This window comes from Protopterus annectens, chromosome 9.part0 (genome assembly GCF_019279795.1).
Source record: "Protopterus annectens isolate FY-2018-M chromosome 9.part0, PAN1.0, whole genome shotgun sequence".
Lineage (NCBI taxonomy): Eukaryota > Metazoa > Chordata > Ceratodontiformes > Protopteridae > Protopterus > Protopterus annectens.
Genome location: NC_056743.1, coordinates 1,609,035,347 through 1,609,049,682, shown reverse-complemented (window position 1 = coordinate 1,609,049,682; position 14,336 = coordinate 1,609,035,347). Strand labels below are relative to the sequence as shown.

Below are 14,336 nucleotides of genomic sequence, written 5' to 3'. Positions count from 1 at the left end.
TGCTGAAGAAAAGATATGCTTCCCGTATCTATCCATTGTTCGATACTCCTTATTCTGCAGATGGACAGATGAAGTCTCCGCTAGCTCCTTCTTAGTGGCCTCCGCCACCAGCATGACATCTACAGGCATGCCCTTGGACAAAAAATCTTTCTCTTTTGGGGCAAACAGGAATTTATTGGGTCTTCTGGGAACTGGCTCCACAGCATCATGAGTCTCCCACACCTTCCGACTAACCAGGTCTAAGAGTTCATCGAAAGGTGGAGACACCCAACAGGCTGAAGGTTGAGACCCAAAAGCCTTCAGGTACACTGACTCCTCATCAGAAGGGGTGACAGTGGGCCAGTCCCTCTCTGCTTAAGCATCTCTAAGATGTCTACAAAGGAGACATCATCAGAGGATGACTTCGGGGACCCTTCTGACTCCTCGAGGTCAGTGTCTGAAGTGATGGACTTGTCCGGGGAGTCTACATGCTTCCTCTTGCATGTCCTCTTCCGAGGGGGCTCCTCAGAAGGGTACTCTGGGGAGGTCTTGGAAGACTGGGGGCCACCCAACGGGGGTTCCTGAGGCTACGGGTCTCTGCTCTCTCTCTCTCTCTCGAGTAGGTGCTGAGACAGAGGTCAGTGCTTGAGGGGGAAGAGCGTCTGTACCCTTGCGTGGAGCTGATGAGCGAGACAGCACACTCCTCATCATCTCAAAAGCAGATCTCTCCAGCTCCAAAGACAACCCCGGTTCCGAGAAAACGGAGGTAGTCAGCGGCTCCAGAGCGACCGCTCTGAGATGGATGCATGGTCCGAGCTCACCCTAGCCGATGCACCGAGAGAGAGACTCGGAACAGAAGAGGTTCAGGTTCAAGTTTCCCTGTCGGGGCAGACCAGTGATATTTTGGCTCCTAGACACCATGTATGGCACCAAAGGTGCCGGAGTGGAACTCGGCTCAGAGTCAGCCACAAGGAGAGCTGGAACCGAGGGTAGGATACCAAACGGAGAACAACAAGGGCCAATGGCCAACAAGTTCTCAACATACTAACTAATTTAAGGGCAAAAAACCCCACTTCTAACACTACTAAACACTATCTAATAATAAGATAACTAGCTATAGAATCAGTAAAGTTTTAATAAAGACAAAAAGTTTGAACTTAGCCACGGCCAAGCAAGAAGCACTTCTGAACTCGTAGACGCAGCAAACAAGATCTGGTGATTGTACTAGTGCACTATGAGATACCTACCTAGCCACGAGCCAACTAAAAGACTTTTGAGCTTTGTAATAGGCTGAGTCGGAGCCGAGGATTGGCTCTGAACCCATATGCAAGGATGAAGGCGAGATAGGACTACAGAAAATATAGTGGTTTGTTAGCTTTGAGGAATAAAAGTGGAACACAATTTCTTTCTTGAAATAAAAAGTAGGATTGAATTTCTTTTCCACAAGCATGGTTTTTGTTCTGGCCATTATTGTTTCAAAAGGTTGGGAAAAAAGCTTTAAAATGCACCTCAGAAAATATATAATCCTGTGGCTTCTGAGTGCATAGCAGCTCCCGAGTCCCAGACCCCAGCTTAATCTTATTACAGTGTAGTTTTGTTCAGTTGGAATGTGCTGAAAGAATGCAGAAAATAAAGTTGAAGGATATGAATACATTTTTTTTTATCATATTTTTTGTTCAGGCAATCACTGGATGAAAAAGGTAATTTAAAACTCCAAAAAGCACTTCAGAGCATCTAGAAGCCCATGGCTTTGTGCCTATCAGACCCCCCCCCCCTGCTTAATGCAGTCATTTCTACTGCATTTATTACAGTGTAACCTTGGTCAGTTATCAACACTACAATAAAAGCTGTTAATAAAAAGATTGGATCCCTATACAGAATAAAGCCCTTCCTCACACCTGAAGCTAGGATAACCTTAGCCCAAACACACCTTCTCTCTACCCTTCTGTATGCTTCATCTATTTACACTAATCTATCCAAAAGTAACCTTAAGAAACTTACTACATCTTACCACAATATTGCCCGCTTTGCCACCTCCTCCCAATTCAGAACTCATCACTGTATAAACCTAAAGCAACTACACTGGCTGGAACTCCCTAACAAGCTCATCTTTCAACAGCTCTTAATAGCATACAAAATTCTACACCAACCTTCTAAAACACCAGCTCTTTCCAACCTCCTGACTCCTTATATCAACCTGAAACAACTACGCTCCTCTGATAAGTCACTTGTTAATAGTACCAAAATTATGAATTCAGCAGGCAATTCCTTTTCTCTAACTCAATAGGCAAAATATGGAACAATCTTCCATCCACTTTGTCCTCTTTGCCTACTCTCCAACTATTTAAGAAACAACTTTCCACACACCTTAATAAATTCTGGCTTTGCTCTTGTACCAACCCAGACTAGCCTGTAGACACCCTCATATTTGTTATAAACTCTTTCAACCACTTCCTTTTCATCTTTTACTCCAACTGAGTTATTATCCCTTTGTTGTAAATATTACTTAACTCAAAAAAAAAAAAAAAAAAAAAAAAATTTGTGCTCAGATTTGATACCTTATTATATTGTTTTGCTACTTCTAACCTATGACCTCACTTAATTAGTTAAAATATTTAATATTTGTACTTACATTTCTTCTCTTTCTATAATACAATTGTATTTCCAATAACTGTTTTAATCCTCTGGAGCTTTTCTCCCCGGGCCTCCACTGAAAATGGACATTAATCCAGCTGGACTAGCCCGGTCAACAAATGTAAAATAAATAAATAAATAAAAATAAATAAAGTTAGGATGTGTTAAAAGGAGAAGAAAAAAAAATAAATGGAAGAGTAAAGGCTAAATCTCTTCCTTTGATGATAATTTTCTTCACACAATCACTGGATGATAAAGGTTGTTAAAAGGTTGGGTTAGGAGGGTGGCCTAATGGTTAAGGTGTTTGCCTTGCAAACACAAGGTGCAGGGTTTGAGTCTCACAAGGGATAATTGGCTAGGCTTAAAATGGCTCACAAGGGCAGTTATCCTGGTACTAATCTATGATCCTATGATCCTAAAAAAACTCTAAAATGCACCTTAGAGCATTTAGAACCTTTATGGCTTCGCCCCCCTCAGCTTAATGCATTTGTGTCCTCCACAATTATCAGAATGCAGTCTTAGAACAAGTTGGCTGAATGAACGATTAACTGCAGGGAAAAAAAATGAAGAGTAAGACATACTGAGAAAAGGTAAGGGAAAAGTAATCTGGAGTGTTAGCAGGCTTAGGTGGGGTGGGGTGGAGGGGGGCACCGTGGAGCTGTTCCAACTAGGGTGTCACATTACCTGGTGCCAACTCTGGGAAAAACATGCAAACTCCAAACAAGCATTGGCTGGTGGTTAGGATCAAACCCTGTACTTTGCTTCTTCGAAGGCAAATATCTTAACCATTATGCAAACTGTCTTTCTCCATGTAGCTGCATTTGTGCCATTCCATCTGTCTCTGTCTCCATGTAAACACACTGCATTATTATTATGCTAAATTTTGGAGTACTTGTCTGCTTTTATCATAGGACTACAATAAAGTTATGCGTCAAAACGCTCCTGTGTAGCCCAAGGGAACTTGCCTGTACAAAATAAATAAAATAAAACAAAACAAATTAGTTGACTGGCTGAATGTTATGCAAAAACAACAAAGCAATCCACCTTTCAGTTTTTCTATAAAGAAGTCCAAACATCAGAAGGCAGACATGCAGAAGTGATTTATTCATTTGAATTTGTTTAGTTGGGTAGAATACTGAGCAATTCGTCTGATAAATTTTAGTCTCAGGTCAGGGTCAAAAACTGATCAGACATATAAATAAAGTCTTTGAAGCCTAGTAAAATGTGTGAGATAGTTCCAGTGATCTGAGAGTAAAAGCTGCTAATGAAAGATATGCTTCCGTGATCTATCCATTGTTCGATACTCCTTATTCTGCAGATGGACAGATGAAGTCTCCAGCTAGCTCCTTCTTAGTGGCCTCCCGCCACCAGCATGACATCTACAGGCATGCCCTTGGACAAAAATCTTTCTTTGGGGCAAACAGGAATTTATTGGGTCTTCTGGGAACTGGCTCCACAGCATCATGAGTCTCCCACACCTTCCGACTAACCAGGTCTAAGAGTTCATCGAAAGGTGGAGACACCCAACAGGCTGAAGGTTGAGACCCAAAAGCCTTCAGGTACACTGACTCCTCATCAGAAGGGGTGACAGTGGGCCAGTCCCTCTCTGCTTAAGCATCTCTAAGATGTCTACAAAGGAGACATCATCAGAGGATGACTTTGGGGACCCTTCTAACTCCTCGAGGTCAGTGTCTGAAGTGATGGACTCGTCTGGGGAGTCTACATGCTTCCTCTTGCATGTCCTCTTCCGAGGGGGCTCCTCAGAAGGGTACTCTGGGGAGGTCTTGGAAGACTGGGGGCCACCCAATGGGGGTTCCTGAGGCTACGGGTCTCTGCTCTCTCTCTCTCTCTCAAGAGAGAAAAAATAGGTGCTGAGACAGAGGTCAGTGCTTGAGGGGGAAGAGCGTCTGTACCCTTGCGTGGAGCTGATGAGCGAGACAGCACACTCCTCATCATCTCAAAAGCAGATCTCTCCAGCTCCAAAGACAACCCCGGTTCAGAGAAAACGGAGGTAGTCAGCGGCTCCAGAGCGACCGGCTCTGAGATGGATGCATGGTCCGAGCTCACCCTAGCCAACGCACCGAGAGAGAGACTCGGAACAGAAGAGGTTCAGGTCCAAGTTTCCCTGTCGGGGCAGACCAGTGATATTTTGGCTCCTAGACACCATGTATGGCACCAAAGGTGCCGGAGTGGAACTCGGCTCAGAGACAGCCACAAGGGGAGCTGGAACCAAGGGTAGGATACCAAACGGAGAACAACAAGGGCCAATGGCCAACAAGTTCTCAACATACTAACTAATTTAAGGGCAAAAAACCCCACTTCTAACACTACTAAACACTATCTAATAATAAGATAACTAGCTATACAATCAGTAAAGTTTTAATAAAGACAAAAAGTTTGAACTTAGCCATGGCCAAGCAAGAAGCACTTCTGAACTCGTAGACGCAGCAAACAAGATCTGGGGATTGTACTAGTGCACTATGAGATACCTACCTAGCCACGAGACAACTAAAAGACTTTTGAGCTTTGTAATAGGCTGAGTCGGAGCCGAGGATTGGCTCTGAACCCATATGCAAGGATGAAGGCGAGATAGGACTACAGAAAATATAGTGGTTTGTTAGCTTTGAGGAATAAAAGTGGAACACAATTTCTTTCTTTCTTGAAATAAAATGTAGGATTGAATTTCTTTTCCACAAGCATGGTTTTTGTTCAGGCCATTATTGTTTCAAAAGGTTGGGAAAAAAGCTTTAAAATGCACCTCAGAAAATCTATAATCCTGTGGCTTCTGAGTGCATAACAGCTCCCGAGTCCCAGACCCCAGCTTAATCTTGTTATTACAGTGTAGTTTTGTTCAGTTGGAATGTGCTGAAAGAATGCAGAAAATAAAGTTGAAGGATGCGAATACATTTTTTTTCTGATCATGTTTTTTGTTCAGGCAATCACTGGATGAAAAAGGTTATTTAAAACTCCAAATGCACTTCAGAGCATCTAGAAGCCCATGGCTTTGTGCCTATCAGACCCCCCCCCCCTGCTTAATGCAGTAATTTCTACTGCATTTATTACAGTGTAACCTTGGTCAGTTAGGATGTGTTAAAAGGAGAAGAAAAAAAATAAATGGAAGAGTAAAGGCTAAATCTCTTCCTTTGATGATAATTTTCTTCACACAATCACTGGATGATAAAGGTTGTTAGGTTAGGAGGGTGGCCTAATGGTTAAGGTGTTTGCCTTGCAAACACAAGGTGCAGGGTTTGAGTCTCACAAGGGCTAATTGGCTAGGCTTAAAATGGCTCACAAGGGCAGTTAGCCTGGTACTAATCTATGATCCTATGATCCTAAAAAAACTCTAAAATGGACCTTAGAGCAATTAGAACCTTTATGGCTTCGCCCCCCCCCCCCCACCTTAATGCATAAACCACTTTAGGCATAAAGGAAGGATTAGTACGTAATGATACCCTATCCTTATGAAAAATCAAAAAAGGCTCAACCGCCATAAGGGCCTGTAACTCAGAAACCCTTCTTGCAGAAGTAATGGCCAACAAAAAAGCAGTCTTCCATGACAAGTATTTCAGTTCAGCAGTAGCTGCAGGCTCAAAAGGTTGTAGAGTAAGTTTCTCCAACACAAAATTGAGATCCCAAGCAGGAGTAGGAGCTCTACGTGGGGGTCTTATATTCTTTGCCCCTCTAAGAAATTGCTTGAACAAAGGATGTGAAAACAATGGTGGGTCACAATCATAGTGAGCTGAAATTGCTGCAGCATGAATCTTAATGGAAGAGAAAGACAAACCTTTGTCCAATAACTCAGTAAGATATTGAAGAGCCACACTCAAATTAGGCTCTGAAATCTCCAAATTCTTTGCTGCAGTCCAAAATAAAAATCTCTTCCATTTTTCATGACACTTTCCTTGTACTAGGTCTTCTGGCTTCCATAATCACATTTAAAACTTGTTGAGGAAGTTGAGACCTGCTGTCTTTCAAAACAGAATATGCCAGGCTGTTAGATGAAGAGAGTGAAGCTTGACATTGAGCAGACGACCATCCTTCTGAGACAACAGATGTGGAATCAAGGGTAAAGGCCATGGAGGCTTCTTTACCAGACTCCTCAGTAATGGGTACCAGTGCTGCCGAGGCCAATCTGGAGCTATTAAAATCATCCTTGGCTTGTCTTGTCTGACCTTTAGAAGCACCTTTGGAAGAAGAGGCAGAGGTGGAAACGCATACACATGAAGATTTTTCCAACTGAAAGAAAGAGCATCCACTTTCCAAGCTGTGTGATGAAACCTCTTTGTGCAAAACTTGGCAGCTGGTGGTTTAGTGGAGAAGCTTAACAGATCTATGTCTTGAGTTCCCCAGGACACTGTCAACTTTTGAAATACATGAAGATCCAGTTTCCACTCGTGGGGATCCATGATTTGTCTGCTTAACACATCTGCTAAGGAGTTCTGTGCTCCCGGCAGAAACCTTTGCCTGAAGAGTTAGTTGCAAGCTTAGCGCAGTCTCCCATAAAATCATTGCTTGCCTGCACAATGGGTAAGAATGTGTTCCCCCTTGTTTGTTGATGTACCACATGACAGTTGTGTTGTCTGTTAGAATCAACACCTGCCCTGGAAGAAGTAACTCTTTGAAAGCCATTAATGCAAACTGGACTGCTAACATCTCCTTCATGTTGATATGTAGATGCTGTAGTCTGGCAGGCCACTTGTCTTGTATCCACTTACCATTTAGATGAGCTCCCAAGCAATGTCTGAGGCATCTGTCGTTAGAATTTGACTCGCCTCTGGTCGGGTCACAGAGAGTCCCTTGTTTAGGTGACATTCCTGAGCCCACCACAAAAATTCCTTTTGAATGCAAGGTATTATTTGAATGACAGTGTCCAAATCCTGGCAGTGCTGTGTCCATACATTTTTGAGATACCATTGTAGCTTCCTCATATGCAGTTTGGCATTGGGAAGCACCAGAATACAAGATGCCATGAACCCTAAGGCTTGAAGGACTGTCCTTGCAGTCAGCCCAGACTGAAGAGATAGTTGATGGAAGTAACTGGAAAGATTCTTTTGTTTGTCCGGGGTTAAAAAGGCCATCTGCTGCTGTATTCAGTCTCACACCCAGAAAGCACATGTCTTGTGAGGGTACTAGACTGGACTTTATTTCGCTCACAGAATACCCTAGGCATCTTAGCACTGCTATGACATATTCCAAATGCTGTAGAAGGTCTTCCTTTTCTTGAGCCAGAATCAGGGAACCGGCCAAGTAAGGATAGATTTGAATTCCTTTTAGCCTGAAGTAAGCTATCACTGGAGCCAGAACCTTGTGAATACTCTGGGCAGTAGATAAGCCAAAGGGCAATGCAGAGAACTGATAATGAGAATTTCCAGCTCAAAACGCAGATACTTTCTGCAACTTAGTCTTATAGGCACATGAAGGTAAGCTTCCTTGAGATCTAAAGTTACCATCCAGTGATCCTTGCCCAGCAGAGGTAAAAGCTGTTGTAACGTCAACATTTTGAACTTTGGAATGTCCAGATATGTTGAGGATAGATAAATCCAAAATTGGTCTCCCACGTGTTCCCCTTCTCGGTACTAGGAACAGGCGAGAATAAAATCCTAGGCCCCTTTCTGGCACAGGAACCGCTGAATGGCCCCTATCTGGAGTAACTGAGAAATTTGCTTGTGAGCCTCTTGTCTTTGTAGAGGAGGAATGTCTGGCATGCCTTTGAAAGGAGGCAAGGTATGGAAATAAAACCTGTAACCGTGGTGAATGATATCCAGAACCCATTTGTCTTGGGTAATTAAATCCCAATTTTCTTTGAAAAGAGACAGTCTTCCTCCTAGAGGTGCCGCCAGGCGAGAAGGTACTGGCAGCTGAAAAGGCAGGTCATTGGGTCTGCTTACGAAAGGACTGACCCCTGCCCTCACCAGAAGACTGAGCAGGTGAACTCCCTGCCCTAGGCCTAAAAGCACCTTGAGCTCTGCCCTCACCACGCCTAGACCTACCCCTAGACTGGGAATCATAAGCAGGATAAGTCCATCCCTTAGCAAGCCAATTTCTACTAAACTTAGGAGGCTGCACCTGCAAAAAATCCTTAACAGTTTGCATAGACTTAGCCTTGTCCTCCATCTTCTTTAAAACTGTTTCCACAGGCGAACCAAACAACACATCAGACTGTAAAGGAGCATCCAAAATCCTTGTCTTAACATGCTCAGCTAAGTTCTGATCTCTCAACCAGGCGTGCCTACGAAGAACAGAACCAGTGGCAGCCACCCTGGAGGAGGCCTGCACAGCATCAAAACCACATTGCAAGGAATGTTTACCCACTTGTTCAGACACATGAACTAAATCCTGCAACTCTTTACACTCAATACCTTCCGCCAGAGCATCCACCTTAGATTTCAACTGTGAAAGAAGATAATTCTGATATTTTAACATGTGAAACTGACAATTCAACGCCCTCATGGCTAAAGTGGAAGAAGTATACACTTTCTTTCCCCATCTATCCAAAGCCCTTGCCTCTTTATCAGGAGGGACAGGATTTTTAACAACTGAGGCCTTCACACCTTGAGGCCCCTGAGAGACAGTTTCGGGTCTGCCCTAGGACTCTTAAAAAGATACTTATGAGCTTCAGGCACCCTATAATACCTATCCGGTTTAACTGGGGCAGGAGGCAAAGAACCAGGATTCAGGGAAGCCTCTGCAAAACATCTTCCACCACATTCAAAACAGGAGGTATAGCTAAAGGCCTATGCTGGGGTAAAATAAGAATTCCCTAAGCCTTTTCCTGAATCAGAGAAATCTTGACCTTCCCATTTAAAATGCTCCTCATGGAATGCAGAGTCTCTGAAAATGAAAAATCCTCAGGAGGAGAAGCAGAAGGAGTAGAATCATCCACATCAGAATCAGAATAAGGAGGGTACTCCTGCAAGTCTTCAGCCGAAGACTCAAGCCTCGAGCATTGCTCAAATCTCTCAAACTCAGGTTCCACCCTAGGCCTCTTATCAGATGTGGGCATAGAACCCCTAATCATAGTAATCAAATCCTCTGCCATTTTAAGCATATGTTTCTTAGGCAAAGATCCTGAAGCACTAGGAGAAACCCCCACAGAAGCTAAACTTGGCCTGCCCCTCAAAGAAGCCTTGGAAACTGAAGGCCAGGCTCTAACCACCTTAGGAAGAGAGGGAAGAACAGCCACCTGAGAAGCCCCCTCAGCCTGGCCTACTTCCTGAGAGGATACATCCTGTAACAGTAAAGTCTCTCCCTGAGACTCCAAAGAAACACCTGGCAAAACCTCCGCTCCACTGAGCCCTCTAAAGAACCGGCGCCTGGGACTGTCGGTTCCTCCACTCTAGGCTTTGCTGTTTTGTCCTTGCGCTTTTTAGCGAAGCCGCGCCGGAACATCCGACGGCATTTTATAATTACAACGCTTCCCAAACACTAACCTGGCACAGTCTAACCTTCTCTTAATAGTGCTTGTTAAATCTAGCACAAGAGCGGCATCCAACAACGCCGTGCTCAGGCCCTAAACAAGGTATACACAAAGTATGGTAATCCCTATGAGGTATCTGTTTCCCACAAGAAATACAGTTATTCACTTTTTCTGACATCCGTTAAATACTGAGGCAAGAAAAACCAAAATATTCCCAACGGGTACTTAGCCAACTTTGATTCGGTCTGAAACTCTGGCTTCAGAAACTTTCAGAACGCCAACCTGCACTCGCAAAATTGCTTCTGCATCGGACCATGCGGCAAAAAAGACTGAGGATATGACGTCGGTCATGCGCATTAGTACCCTGACGTTCTGATGTCAGTCTAATGCGCCCTGACCGACGTCAGCCATATACTTTGGTATTCGGGCCGACTGGACAGCGGACTACCCAATAGTTAGGACTGCAGCAATGTGGAATGAAGAACATCAACAAAGCAATCCACCTTTCAGTTTTTCTATAAAGAAGTCCAAACATCAGAAGGCAGACATGCAGAAGTGATTTATTCATTTGAATTTGTTTAGTTGGGTAGAATACTGAGCAATTCGTCTGATAAATTTTAGTCTCAGGTCAGGGTCAAAAACTGATCAGACATATAAAATAGACCAGAGTACAATAACATTTAAGTGACAATAAAACAGTGCAATGGTAAGAGTAATGCTCTGGATACATAGTACATCTGTTGTATGAATTTAGAGTATGTACACACGTTTCAGAATATCTGCAAAATCAGAGTAAAACAAAAACAATTAGTAAAAACTACAAGAAAAAACATACCAAAGCTAGAGTTTTCACTGTATGATACCTTAGCCTTCCTGTAATAGAGGCCCATGGGATATATGCAAATGACCCTTACAGACCAAGTGTTCCAGCAATATGGCTTATGAATGTCCATGATTTTTTACTTTTTCTTTTTAAGTCTTTGTGGATACATTCAGGCCAATAAAGCCAAACCCCACTAGCTCTAGGCATGCATGTTTCAGCCTTCTTATGACCTTGTCAGCACAGCATAAGCGGAATGTTTGACTATACTGTAGAAACACAGGGTCTATAACCCAGCTGATGTCTATAACCACTAAGGTGTCTGCAAAATATCCAAACTAACATCCAAACCAAAGAGTAAAAAGGCAGAGATGTGAAAAGGAGCAAAGGATCTTAGTGGTTGAGTTAGAGTGGAGAGCAGTTAAAGTAGACTTAAGTGATGTAACCTGAGGAATAACAGGTGCATTTTGCTTGACTGATTAAATGTGATTTTAGTACATAACAGGATGAGTCTTTAATTTCAGGTGGGCCCAAGAATTTAGAATGAATATTCAGAGATAAGTAGTTTGGAGTGGGGGATTTGTGTTTATGGACCTGAGTGGTTAAGGTTTCTTAGGTTGTATTTAGGGGTGCGCCTTACTAGTTTTGAAGTTAAAAGAGGAAAAATATGTTCATGTAGGAGTTTGAACAATCTGATCTTATGAACAGGTCTGATCATTGGCTAACCGGGAACGAGTTTCCTTTTTTAGTGTTAAAACTGTGGTGTTCTTTTCTTCGGGAATGTGTAATAAATCTACATATTTTGCTTTCTAGTTTTTGAATGGTGATGGAATTTTTAGCACAGGCTGCTGATATACAATTAAAAATAAAATATAAATTAGGATGCATAAATAGTACCCTATAAAACTAGCTCTAAAGAAGGTGGGGGCTCAAGACTTTTGTTTTTGCTGTAAACAAGTACTTGACAGCTTACTTTGAAAACAATAGGGGTGTTCTCATTAGTCTAAGGTAGCCATTGCCCTGTGGATCTCTCAAAGGATAGGGTTTCAAGACGCGAAACGATAAATGAAAACAGTTCATCATATCATAGCTGCCCATTTTCTAACTCCTTAGTCTATATGGCCAATGGTGTCAATGATGTAAGAGGAAGAAGAGCTTCCCCTCTGTGTATCCGACATAAAGCTAACAATCAATATCATCAAGAAGCATTAAGGAAGAAAAGCAAAACCTGAGGAAGAGGCACCATTGTGACCATGCACACTTTTAACAGGATGCTGTTAGGCCAACTCTGACCAGGAATGTTATCTGTGAAACTATAATCAAAGCATGCACTGCCAAAACCCACTTGGCCCTAGCCACTTGCTTCAACTTGCACTTAAAACTAATTCACTCAGATTTATCAGGTAAGAAAAAAACTTTCAAAATAAATTGCAAGTGAAAGCATGACAAAGGGCTGGCTGAGAGGAAGCCAGGTATGGTCTGGCAAGGAAAACTATGAACTCTGATTGAGACAGATGCAACACGTGATGATACTATGAAGAAATCCTCTTCAGAATGGTGTCAGATATCAGTCCTTTAGCAAGCAGGCTGTGTGTTAACCCCTATATTACCATTATATCATCAAAGTTCCTGGGATGACTGCTAGGTTACGTTCTGGAAAGTATTGTCAGTGGGAAATAACCTGTGACTGTATACCTAAATATACCATTAACCCAAATGTGCATAGAATGCAGGCTAGGCCAGTTTTCATTAATGTGATTAATGATCTGTATTAAGATGCAGAGCAGAGAATGAATTCCATCCTCCAGCTAGTGCTGGTGACGAGGATGCATTGAAAGATGGAAAGAGAGAGAAGCTAAAAAAAATGGGGAGGAACATATACAAAAAGCTGTAACAAGTGAATCAATAAAGCCATTTTCTATGTTTGCCACAAAGTAATATTCAGGAGAGAAAGGGCTTAATCAAGATGGACTGGTCAGCATAAAAGTGCTCACAGGACAGGAGCTCACAGTTAATTTCTAATGTCTGGCAAACAGCAGTGAAGGCAATTTGACTTTTACTTTTTTCAATTGTTCTGAGTATTTGTTACTTCTCATCCATGTATGCTGTTCATGCATACACATTTTTAGTTTTAAAGTGTAAAGAAAAGGAACAAAAAATGGAACTGGTTTTAGGGTGGTAAAATTCATATGAGAATCTAAAGCAACTGTCTCAGGATAAGCGGAAGCTCTAAAACAATGATGTCTCTACAGACATGACTATCCAAATTTCCTCCTACAGTATTACCTGTGTGATGGTCTGTCTACTCTGGGCCAGTAATCACCTCAATCGTAATCATTGACACTGGTGAGAGAGAGTCAGTAAAAACAGGAATGGATTTACACAGTATTTTCAGATGCAGCTCTCTGCATCAAGCACAATTTCCTTCCAAGATCACGCAGGCAACATGCTCCAGACCTGGGACTGGACTCTTTGTCTCGCCAGATCCTAAACAAGACTCACTTTGAAACACTGTGTCCCAGTTCCAAGTAGCTGACACGCCCACACCTGGGTATTTGATTTTCACACACACACACACACACACACACACACACACACACACACACTCACACACACACACACACACACACACACACACACACACACACACACACACTTGGGGAAAGGCTGGTACAGATTTACCAGTTGTACCCACTCTGCCCAGATTATATGATAACCACACTGCCACCAGTCAACCACAATAAGGCCCTTACAATGGTATCTAATTATACTAAGTAAAACAATACTAATATAAATGGTAAAGTCTAACCAAAGCAGCAAGTCTTTTCGGAGTGGCCAAGGGTCACTAAAATAAGCACAAGTACTCTCAAGATATTAAAAGTATTCTCTAAAAGACCAGCTACAATGAAAAGGTATAAAAATATTTAAGAATAAAAAAAGAAAACATGAGAATACTAAATATTTAAGTACAATACACACCAGAGTTTCAATCACAGGAAAAATAAAAACAACATAGTTGGAGAGATTCGCACAGATGCAGAAAAACAATACTCAACTAATCTCACTGTATTTCCTGAATGTCTAAAGAATAACTGTTCCCTAGCTAACTTTATTAATACAGCAAGGTAAGATAGGATGTTGAGATGCTTACTTCCTCAAGGCAAGGTGATCAGGTTCTATCAAACTGAACCGGACTGGACTGAACTGATAACTGACAGATCTTTTATATCAGGTTCCAAAGAAAAAAAAACAAAACAAAATTAACTGCTGTGACAGTTCCATCCTCTCAGTGCTGGTTATAGAATGACATCACATTTGATCACCTGGCTCTGGTACAATACACACTCAGAGCTTTGCTAAGATCTGTTTCAGTATCCGAAAGCTATAGAACAATTTCAAAAACTTCTACTCTTACCTTCCAGAATTCTCTGTTTAAACATATACATTTGGGCGGCACAGTGGTGCAGTGGTTAACATTGTCGCCTC

At 42.3% G+C, this 14,336-nt stretch overlaps 1 protein-coding gene across 1 annotated transcript in view; it reads right to left on the bottom strand.

The window, feature by feature from the left end:
• TECR (trans-2,3-enoyl-CoA reductase) overlaps positions 1 to 14,336 on the bottom strand; it is a 722,978-nt gene that overhangs the window by 120,534 nt on the left and 588,108 nt on the right. The window lies entirely within an intron of this gene.